This window comes from Talpa occidentalis, unplaced genomic scaffold, assembly GCF_014898055.3.
Source record: "Talpa occidentalis isolate TD23 unplaced genomic scaffold, MPIMG_talOcc4v2.1 talOcc4.16, whole genome shotgun sequence".
Taxonomy (NCBI): Eukaryota; Metazoa; Chordata; class Mammalia; order Eulipotyphla; family Talpidae; genus Talpa; species Talpa occidentalis.
In genome coordinates, this window is record NW_023601653.1 from 71,560,589 (window position 1) to 71,572,648 (window position 12,060).

Genomic DNA, 12,060 nt, shown 5'->3' on the forward strand with positions numbered 1-12,060 from the left:
AACCTCGCGGACGCAGGGTGAGAAAGGTTCTGGCTCTGAAATTTGTTTCTGATCATTCAGAAGTTGTTGCAAAAGCCCCTTTAAAGGGACCACAGCGAGTCCCCCCACCCCCGGCGCGTCCCCTGCAGATGTGTGGGGAGGAAGAGGTGGAAGGGTGGGTGTCGGGGGGGCGGGGGAGGCTTCCCGACGGGATAGAATGTGACCCTGGAGGAGGAACCAACCTATTCTTGGGGGCGCCACCGGCGCCATTGGGAGGCGCAGCGAGGCGCCCGGGGCTGCCGCAGGCCGGGGGTAGGGCTGCCAGCGGTTCCTCCGCGGCCAGTGGCCACGCAGGAAAAACCCGCTTCCTCGCCCTCGCATCTGCTGACAGGCGGGCCGAGGTGTCTGCTCCGAGCGTGGCCACACTGATACAGCTTTCTAGGAAATAGCCGGGGAGGGGGGAGGGGGGCGAAGGAACGACTCGGCTTGGCTCCCTTTCGCTCCCCCTGCGCAAACTGCACCACCCCTTCCTTGCCTCCGAGGCCCGAGACTTCCCCCCTCGGCCCCCCGCCTGCATCCTCGTCGACCTCTCGGGGTTCACGCCTCCCTCCCTCACCAGCCAGGGCTTTCTGCCCGGCAGCGGGCGCGCGGTGGGGACGCCGCCTGCGCGGTCGGCTCTGACATGTGCTCCAATGCATCCTCGGGTCAAGGTTGCTATTCCAGGGGACACGGTGGCCTTTCCTCACCTCCTTCCTCCCGCCACCCCCCACCCGGCCGATCGGGGCGATTTCACTTTCAGAGGAAGGGGCGCGAGCCCGGAGCCCCCCGCGCGCGGGCGAGCTGGCACGTGCGCCGAGCATGGCGCGCACACCCTGCGGACACTCGGAGGTCGGGCGCGTCCCTCCTGCACCGAGAAAGGAGGTCCGGACGCGGGCCCCGGGAGCAAGAGGGTGCATGGGGGGCGACGGAAGAGTGAGCTGTTCACTGCGCTCCCAGCGATGGTGGGGGGGTGCACTAGAGAATGTGGGGAGCGAATAAAACCTGAGGTGCAAGCGATTAACGCAGGCAGGGCCAGCCCCTTTAAACGAGGGTGGGGCGGAAGGGGTGGGGGGGATATCGCTTTAAAAGGGTGAGTAAGAGTTTGGGGCGCCGTCTCCCCTCCCTCTATTTGCATAGCCAATAGCTCTGAGGCTCCTGCTACTGCGCGCTGATTGTTACCGGGCAGATTAGTTTTTTTTTTTCTTCTAGTAGGACGCCGGCCCCGCTACATCAAAAGGAAGCCAAGGGAGGCGGAGGGAGAGCCGGGCCTGGGGCGGGCGAGGGCTGGGGAGCGGCCCGGGCGCCTCCGACCTTATCTGTAGCCGCGGGAATTGGGATCCAATCTACTGTATGTAAAGCGAGGGGAGGGGAGGGCAGGGGCGGGCGAGGAAAATGCCTAATTGCTGTGGAAGCCATTAGCTTTCGGGAGGAGGAAAAGCTCGCTGCAAACCCCAAGTTGGAAACTCAAAATGAAACAGTCCCGCGCAGCCCGTGACAAACGGGGTGCAGCGTCCCTCCGAGGAGTCCCCCGGCACCCGCTCCTGTTGATTCTAGTCCAGATGGACTTCCCGACCCAAGCGTTGGAGCCACTCGGGGTCCATCCATCCATGAACTTGCATTTTAAGACCCCATAAATGAATTACGCATACTAAGACTCAGCCACCTTAGAGGGGATCAAAGAAAACTGAGGGGTTGGGGGGGGGCAGTAGGCACGAGGGAGGTATTTTTAAAATAGAAATCTATCCCGATGAGCAAGGACAGAAGCCGGCGAGGGCTTCCAGCCTCTGACATCACTTGATAACTCCCCGAGCACGGTCTTTTTCCATCTCCCTGCAGGGAAAGCGTCCAGAGCTGAGTCTCCCGCTGTGGGAAAAGCGAGCAGGGCGTCGGGAGGAGGCGGGGGGGTCGTCCTCCAGGCCTCGCCCACCCTGGGGAGAAAGCTTGGGTGGCGGGCCCTCTTGCTCCCTTCCCCCTTCCCTCCAACCCCCCCCTCCATCCCCCTCCACCCCCACCCCTGCGCTGTACCCCGGTCTTGCTTGACACCGAAATTCCGGAGGGGAGAGGTGGCCCTCGAAGGGGAGGGGGACACAGGGCTGGGGGCGGACGCCCCCCTCTCGCCGCCGTGCGCTTCATTCACTGAGACCCCCTGAATTCGGAAGCTTCGCGCGTGGCCGGCTCGCCCCTTTTAGTTCCCCCATTCACTTCCCCTTCCTATTACGGGCTGTTCCCTAACATTAACTTCGTCTCGAGTCCGTCCCCCAGTCGGTTTTCAGTCTCCAGCACACGGGGTGGGGCGTGAGTGGGTGCGGAGGTTGGCAGGAATGTCTCGGGGAGGCTTGGGCTGGAAACTGAGTTTTCCCTGTTGGTGACCGCTCCGACCATGTGCGCAAGCCTTAGTTTTGCTTGTTCAAAAGCGCTCCGCCTAGCACGCGGGAAAAGGCACGTTGCCTTCTGCACAAACGTGTGCATTTTCTTGGGATGTAGGTTGAGGGAAAAAGCCCACGCCCCTGCGCTTTGGACTTTAAAGTCAAAGCTGGTCACTCTGGAAGGAAAAAAATAAAACAATGTTGGTGCTTCCTTATCCCTTTTTCACCCTTAGGGGAAAAAAATATATATTATTTATTACACACACATATCCATATCCTGTCCTTTGTAGGATCAGTGATAAACTTTAGCAAAGGCAAGTTTTATTGGATTTTTATTCCCTCCTTGTCAGCTCCCCACCCCCTACTCCTCTCGTTTTGGAGTTTCGGTTGGAAAGTGTACAAAACCCTGTAGGTGTAGGGTGCAGCCGGGTGTTGGGTGTTTATAGGCATATTTCTGCAGAAACCTGCAACGCTAAGCACACATGCTCCTAAGCTCACCTGGCGTGTGCCTGGCCGGCCAGGTGATCGCGCTACGCGCTCAGAGAGCCTGGAGCCACATGAGTTCGAGTCCCATTGGCTCCGCTAACCCGCTATCCAGCCGAAGGGGGGGAGGGGAGTGTGTTCAGACTCAGGAAGGAGAGCCTTCGCCCTTTCACCCCCCTCCCCCCAAAATTAGAGCTATGTCTGTACCTCCATGGAGGAATGGACGGTCGGGTTATCAAGTTCCCAAACCCGACGTTTTTTAAAAGTGGATGGTGAGGGGTCCCTGTCTCGGCTCCGGGCTCTCCGAGAACCGGGGAAGGCACTACAGGGGGTGCAGAAAAAAGAACTGGTAGGTTAAAGGACGGGCTTAAACACAGATGAGAAAAATGTGCGCGAGGGTGAGGTCGGGGACTGGCGAGCCCAGGGGACGTCGGGGAAAAGCCGTCGCGAGGATCCCCGAAGGCCGGGGCAGCGCGACTGCAGGTGTGCATCGCCTTCCGAGACCCCCTCCCCGCCACCCACCCCCGCCCGCCCGCCCGCCGCGCCCCGGGGTGCTGGCGATCCAGGGGGGCCGTGTCGGGCCGGCCTGGGTGTTCCAACTGCGCCTTCGGTGTGTTTCGGCTGGGACCGGGGCTGGCTCCTGCGGCAGCAGATGCTGCAGGCGTGGATGAGCCAGGCCAGCGCCTGCCGTCTGTTCACCCACCTAGCCTCTCTCTCCCCCCACCCAGCCCCCTTGGAAAAGAAATAAAAAAATAAAAAGACCCGAACTTCCCCCTCTTCCTGTCTGATTCAGCTGCAGGACACGCCTCACGCGGCCGAAAATAGCTCTGGAAATGCACTCGCTTTATTAAAGTGAATTCTTCCTCCAGGATTTGGGGAGGGGGCGTCGGGCCCGGGGCGGCGGCGGGGCCCGGCCTCGGGGGGGGAAGGCACCGGCCCGCCCGGCCCGCGCCCCCCCCAGGCGCCCCCGGGAGGGGGCCGCGGGGCGGCGGAATCGCGCCTCTGCACCGGGAGCCACCACGCGGCTTTTTCGCGGAATTTTGACGTCACCCACACGTGGGGGAAGGGGCTGGGTGAGCAGAGGAAGCGGCGGGGGAGGGGGCCGCGGGCGGGGCGCGGCGGCGGCGTGTCCGGCTCTGCGCGGGGGGCGCACGCGGCGCCGGTGCCCGCGGCCTCCAGGAGGGTGTGCGCGCGGCCCGGAGCCGCGGGGCGCCCCCCCTGCCCGACCCCCCCCCATGCCTCGCCCTCCCCCCGCCCTCGGCCACCCCCGCGCAGTTTATTTTTTCACTTTGCAGGCGGGCGCCGCTCTCGGCTCCGGAAAAAGCCGATTTCTTGGGGTTGTGGTCCGGTTCCGCCGCTGTCGGCGTCAGGTCGGGCTGAATATCGTGATTCGGGTCGCGACGCCCAGCCGCGGAGCCCGCTGCGCTCCCTCCAGGGCAGGGCAGGCGCCTGAGTGTTCTGTTCCTCCGGCGATGATTCTGCATGCACTTTTGCACCAGGAGTTTCCACGCGCGACCTGTTCCTCCCCGACCCCCCCCCCCCCGCTTCTTCGGGCGCTGTTTAAATCCCAGCAGGGCTGGTGGGTGAGCTGGTGATTAGCTGTGAGGTCCTAGGGTAGACGGGAGCAATAGTGGACGGGTTTCCCCTAGAAATGCATCTGTCAAAAAGAGCCCCAGGAATGAATGGATGGGCGAAAGTGTGGGGCGACCTGCCTCCCTGGCTCTGGATGTCCCTGCGGCATCTGTGCTCAGGAGGAACCTTCCAGAGTACAAGGGCTGAAAACTCCCAGCTGCTGAGGGAGCCCACGCACCTTCATTTCCCCTCAGTTTGAGTAAAGTCTTAGTGCTCTTGAAATCTGGGGGGGGGGGGGTGTATCTGAAAATATGTCTTTTTTTTTTTTTAAACCCACGGTGCCAATTCTGAGATGATGCTGAAGTTTACAAGGAGCTCAAGTGGGAGTGTTTGGAGGAAAAATAGTAAATAGGAACTTTTTACCTTAAAGAGGTAAAGAAACTTGCAGAAATCGGATGCTAAAAGCAAGGGGCTTCTTTGAAAATGTGGATTTGGGGTGGAATTACTTTCAACTTGAACTGTTTCAAAGGAAAAGGAGAAGCTTTTTATTTCAATCAGATAGGAAGAATAGAAATGTTTCTTCTTTAAGATGACAGAGTTTGGTGATGAGCAGTATTTTCTTCCTTTGTTTAAACACATACCCTCTATTTTTGACTTATTATTTATTTCTTTTTCGTTTATTGGGTGCTGATCTGACTTAAGACACTTTGTTTTGTTTCTTCTGAGGAAAAAACTAGTTAAAATTAATAAAAATGGCAATACTCGGTGTTGAAGCTCAGCTTTAGTGACCTGTGTGTGAATACTTGCTTTTTTGGTGTCTGATTTGATGGCCACTGGGTTTGTGTGTACAAAGGCAGAAAAATGGAATAAATTATTGGATGGGGGGGTAAGGACGGGGTCAAAGGAAGTGTTTAAAAAACCAAAAAGAGACAGATGTCCTTTGAATTTTGCTTTCAGTTAATTTCAGATATTTAAGTTGTGGGAGAGCAAGTTAAACACTTTATAGGTCTGAATTTGAAATAAAGTGTCAAGATTATCCCCACCAGAAAAATTTTTTGAGCAACAGTCATTTTTATTTGTTTTTTAAACACTTCAATTTTGTCCAAGTTCAAATATTCATTCTCCTTTAAAATATCCAGTTTCTCAGTGTGGTTAAATATTCTTTCGATATCATGGTTTTATTCAGCTATCTATCAGTTACAACTAAATTAAAGCAATAGAAAGTACTTCTAATAAATATTTCTTATTTTATATTTTTCACTCTTTAAACACAAGGATTGCCAGCATCTGTTAGTCCAATTTATAACAGAATTCTACAACATGCTGAATTCATATTCTCCAAACTTAAAAAAAACAATTAATAAAAACCGGACAAAGAGTTTTCCTGTTGAGGCTTTTTATTTTTTTTTTCCTGATGGCAAATTTCAGTAGGCATTGAAAAAAAATTTTAAATTATTTTCTTGGTGGTCTTTTTAAAAGGAATGAATTTTGAAATGTGAAATAGGGTGTTTCTAAAGTTTTATGAATTTTAAAGTGTGCATCTCTGGAGACATATAGGATTTCTATTTTAGGATTGACCTGAAAGCAGGCAGTTTGTGTGTGCTAGACAATCCCAGCTAGGTTGGATTTAGACTTTTAGGAGGAATGCATTTCCTCTTTACTTAGCCTTAAGTAAGGGCATCTGCTCTTCCATGAACTTGAAACAAAGTCTGCCTATGCATTATGTAAACAAGTCAGAAAAAGCACAAATCCACAGCAGAGGGGTTCATGTAGAAGGTGAAATCAGAGCAGAAAATCCTAACTTATTTCTTCTGTTAGCTATCTCAAACTTTCATTGTCATCCATCAGCTATAAACCAAATATCTTTCTTTGTGATGTATAGGGCTGAGTTCAACTCCTATTTTGTGATGATGATGGCAATGATGATGATAATTCCTCTGTCTCCTTTGAATGAATGTGTGTATAGACTTCCATTTAATTTTTTTTTAACTTGTTGTAATTTTTCAAAAAATAGCGGATATCAAAGTAAGGTTTGTTTCCCTAGGAAGTACCACCAAAACCATTGTTTCACATTTTTGAAAATAAAAAGTCACCAAAAGTTAGTATGCCGATTGTTTAGGGGAAGAGAGGGAAAAAAAAAAACCAAACACAGGATTTTAAAAGGAATATGGAAACCCCTCTGATTTCCAAATCCTTTCCTTGATCATACCCACATATGTTTCCATTTTTGAAAGCAGCAAATTGGTCCTATGGACAAAAGCAAGTCTGGGACCAAAAGTCTTTCCTGCTATTGCAGAAGATGTTCTCAACCAAATGGTTTGGGTTAGTTTGCATAAAGTTTCAGATGAAATGTCTTCCGTCTGGCATCCCAGGGTCACTGATTATTTCAGAATCGGGGAAACATTATTTAAAAACCTCTCTCTATAAATATATTGAGAGAGGGGATTCTAGATCATGAATTAGATCTGTGCAGGCCCTTTTGTGTGGGTCTTCCTAAAATTACTTAAACTTGGGAAATTTAATTGTATCAAATAGCACACAGGAGATCTCTATTGTGTGAGTCCAAGAAATAACAAGTTTTTCTACTCCCCAACTACTGAATACATTTTCTTCTAATGTTTCTCTTTAAATAAATGTAATATCTAATTAAAAATTTCCCTCACAGAATATTGAATAAGGCTCAAATTTACTTGCCTTTCTACGGAAAAGGGTTCATGTAATTACTCTTTGTAGTCTAATTACCAGCAATTTCATGTCATCTAGCAAATGATTTAAGTCAGTCAGTAATGGAACTCTAGTGAAATTTGCTACACTTGAGATGAAAACCATATTTGCCTCAAGAAATCAAAATCTGACCTTCCATTTTAGACACTTAAGACTTTACCTAGGCTGCTTTGTATGTTTCATTGAGTGGAAATCTTTCAGATTTAGAAAAACCTTATTCTCTATGATAGATTGCATGTAGTCTTGCTTGGAAACAGGGGAATGGACTATAGAGCCTTGTGACATTTTGGCTAGTCATAGAATATGCCTTCTGTGTCTGGGAGTCTGCAATTGAAATTCTATATAGTATTCATCAAGGTTATTCATGCTGAGCGATCGCATATGTGTTAAACTGATAACATCACTGGTCTGTGCAAGGATACATCAGAGGATGTTGGGGACATGTATCAGATTTGTAAGGTAGAATTTAAAAGGTTTTTATGGAGGAGTTAAATATGCTGAGATTTCTATACTTTGGAAAATACCTTTAGCTTTTGGAACTTAATCATTCTTTTATTTGATTAAAAACTAAATCCTTACTATGTGCAAACAGTGTGCTAGGCATTCGGGGAGATAGTGGACATAGTTACACATAGTGAGCGAATGTGTTGGAAAGCAGGCAGGCAGGAAGGAGAAAAAGCCGAATAATACAGCCCCTGTCCGTGAGAAACAGCATATTGTCTAGTGATTAATCACGGGAAAGAGCTAAAATCCCCCAAGTAATGCTTTAAGAAAATTAACCAAGGCTTACCACGCGATACCATGTTTTAGTTATCTTCCACAATCTACCTTAAACCAGGGACGTGGACTTTTCTCTTTAAAAGTCTAGTCATGTAATTATTACTTGAGCTGCATAGTGTTGGTTCTTTTTTTTTTTTTAAGCATGTTCTTAAGTTATTCTTAAATTATGTCCTTCATTTGTTTATCATCTGTTGGAACTCATTGATTGGATGTTTGGGTCATATTGTTGGGGGTTGATTAGTTCTTTGAAAGTAGCCAAAGATGAGCAGCTTTTTCGACCCGCCAGTCTGATAGCAGGAGTAGTTGTAGTCCTGAGACCATCTGTTTCTGGTCTGAATGAGCCCTCCCTGAATCTCACAGGGCATTGATTAGAATCTCTCTCCTTTGCTTAGGGAAGTTGATGTCTGAGTAGCTCATTTATTTGTCCCAGATCGCGCAGACATTGACAGGGTAGAATATAGACCTTTGAGCATGAGCCTGGATGTCTCCTAGAATTGATGCTGAAAATCTTGTCTTTGTCATTAGGATCATGACACTTGTGATCAGTATCATGATGCCACGAGGTTAGACTTGAGGATACTTGCCTTCTGCCTCCTGTTCTGTCCCCAGCCAGTTCTGTGACCTAGGGACAAATTTATGTTTCCATTTCTGAAGTTTCTCTTCTACAAAATCAGCTAGTTATAGAAAATGACCCTGAAAGTCCCTTTCAGCCCTAATTTCTAAAGTTCCCATGGCTTTATCGTTATCATCATCATCATCAAAACAAATCAAATCTAATAGCATCTTTTATATGTTTTAAGCTTTGTGTAATAATTCTTAAATTGTAGATGCAGGTCTATCCTCAGTATCTGAGAGATAGGAAGCCATCACTAACTGGAATCCTTTAAATTTAGTTTCACATATAGGTGAGGACTTAATGCCTATTGTCAGCTGATGGCAAATGCTATTTACCTTATCTGAAATCAATAGCCTGTTCCTGGATGTCTAAGAAGAACCTCTGCTCATAGGTTAAATGAACCTAATCTTTTTCCTACAACTCAAAGGTAGCTCCCATTAGAGCACATAGAGACACAGAGCTTTGAATGACCTCTAACTTGCAGATGATCTATAGATGACTAAAGGACAGCTCAGAGCCTTGTGGTCTATTTGAGGGAGACCCATTCTTTACCCATTCTTTTTTGTTTGTTTGTTTAAAGATTTAGTTATTTATTTATACAAGCACTAGTATAGTCAGAAGCGTGGGAGGGTGAGAGAATTCACCAGAGCCAGAGCGGGGAACAGAACAGGCAGACTGACAAAAGTACACTGCTTAGGGGAGCAGTGGGTGTGGCAGGAGAGGTCTGCCCGCCATGCGAGACCCCCACTGGGGGTTGGGGATCAAACCGGCGCTGCCAGGGGAGGCCCAAGGGAGACCCATTCTTAGTGGCATTGAACTCCTTTGGTGAGAAGGGAATACAGCAAATTCTCCAGAGTTGCAATCCTGAGATAAGACTTCCCTCCTTGCTTTTGGGCATCTTGGCATATCCAACATCTGGGAACAAGTGAGTCAAGCTTTCTGCTGCTTTTTATTGCTCTGACTGTCTGTCTAAGAAACTTCATTCATCTGGGCTCTTTGTACTCCAATAAAATTCACTTACATGTAAATTATTTACTTGACAAAATTGTGTTTGTTAACATGTTCCCTTGTTAAAGTGTGGGTACTGAGGGAGAGAAACTTTTAATTAAAAAATGGCATTTGGGCTTGTTTTGGACAGTGACACATATTTACTCTGTAGAAAACAATGACTAGTGTTTGGGTCACAGAGAGAACAACTGGACTTGGGGTTGAGGATTGCAGGCAAGACTTGTATGAGATGACAACATTTTAGGGTTATATGGGAAGTCCATGAATCTCCCAGGATATACCTCCATCTATCATGGAAGGAACCCCATTAGAGCACCCCTGACACATAGAGGATGCCTCTGCCCAGACATTTCTGTGGATGAGGAACTCATATCCTATAAGGTAAACCCATTGTCCATCCGGTCTAAGTGCTTTCTGAAGTTGAACAGGATCATCATCAGTACATTGGTGAGCATCTACTTGCTAGTGGTAGGCCTTGAGCTATCTCCTCTCTGTTACAAGGTATTCCCAAGAACCACATGCCACTAGGATCCTGAAGGACAGATAGAATGTATGACTTATTGAAGATCACACAGCTAGCTAAGGGCCAGAAACTTCCTGCTTTCTGGAACTTTATGCATCCCTAAATACATACTATAGGGGCTCCAGAAGAGAGGGTGGAGAGAAAGAGACAGAAAAATAGTTGAAGAAGTAATGACTGAAAATGCCACAAATTTATTTTAAAACATTAATCTACACATTCAAGAAATTCAGCAAACTATAAGTAGAATAAACTCAAGGATAGTTATACCTACAATGTCATAGTAGAACTTTCAAGGGATGAAGAGAAAGTCTTTACAACAGCCAGATAAGGAAACTTATCATTTACAAGGGATTGTCATGACTTCTCTTCAGAAACCATGGAGGACAGAAGTCAGTGGCATGACATGTTCAAAGTGCTGAAAGGAAAAGACTATTAACCATGAATTCTACATTTGAAAAAATTATCCTTCAAAAATGAAGGACATTTCCAGATAAACAAAACCCGAGAGTTTGTCACTAGCGGAACTTCTCTACAGGAAATACTAAAGGGGGTTCTTTTGACTTAAGTGAAAGAACTCTAAACAGTAGCTCAGAGCCACACAGATAAATTAAAAACACTGGTAAATGTAACTACATCTAGGTAAATATAAAAAATAATATGAATAAAGTTTCTTCCTTTTGTAACAGTTTTCTTCTATGTGAATGAAAAACCAGCTGCATAAAACAATAATTATAAAAATGTTGATAAACTTATAAAATATAAAGATATAATTGTATGACAATAATTGCACAAAGGACTGACAGGGAATAGTGATGTATTGAAGTAAATATTTTGTATATTGTTGCTATTAAGTTGGTATGAATCAAAACTATGTTTTTTTTTTTTTTTTTCAGTAAAGGTGTTTATTTTAATTTGTGGAATACCCACTAAGAAAATATTGTTTTAAAAAACAGGAAATGAAGCAATAGAGAGTTTATATCACATACTAATACTATTTAACACCGAAGAAGATATTAATGGAAAACAGAGGAACAAAAATTCTTAATACTTATAAGAAGAACAAAATGGCAGCTATATAGTCTACCTTATCACTAACTACATTAAATGTAACTGGACTAAACACTCCAATAAAAGGAAGTGATTGACAGAATAAAGAAAACATGGTCCAACTATATGCTGTTTACAAGAGACAAACTTTAAATTGAAAGACACAAATGTAAAAGAATGGAAATATATATATATATATATATATATATATCTCATACAAACATTAACCAAAAGAGAATTGAGTGACTATAATATTACTGTACAAAATAAACTTTAAAACAAAAATTGTTATCAGAGACAAAAAGTACAATTTATAATAATAAACTGGTCAATCCATCCAGAAGTATTGACAGTTATAAATATGAACATCTAATAAAATTGCCCTTAAAATTTATGAAAAATTTCTGTTTTGTGCTGAGCATAAATGTGTCTCCCTTTGTTTTTATTCCTTGGTCTTATTTCTGTCCTCTACAGGCTCACGCAAAGTAAGTTTAACCCCTGTGTGACTAAAGAGCTTTTTAAATAATTGAACTAAGCCACGTTTTTTCTTACTTCTAATTTTTTACATGACGTTTGTATTATACAATCTTTCCTCGAATTCAATTATGTGTTCTTATTAAGAGAGGAAGCCACTTTCATAGAAAGTAGAATTTCAGACTTGGAAGGAAACTGAGATTATTTCACTCAGATCTCTGATCTTATAGGTGAGTAAAGTGGGGTCCAAGCTGGTTAGATCCTTGAGCCGGTTAAAGGCAGAACTTTAACCAGACAGCATCCATAATCTTGGTGTCTAAACTCCTTGTTCAATGCTTATTCTAATCTTCTCTTTTTGTGATAGTTTTCCCAAGTTTGGATAATAAGGGGGTTTGCTGGCTTTGGTGAGAGAGACTTCCTTTTCCCCCTTCTTTCAGTGGTATTGGGCA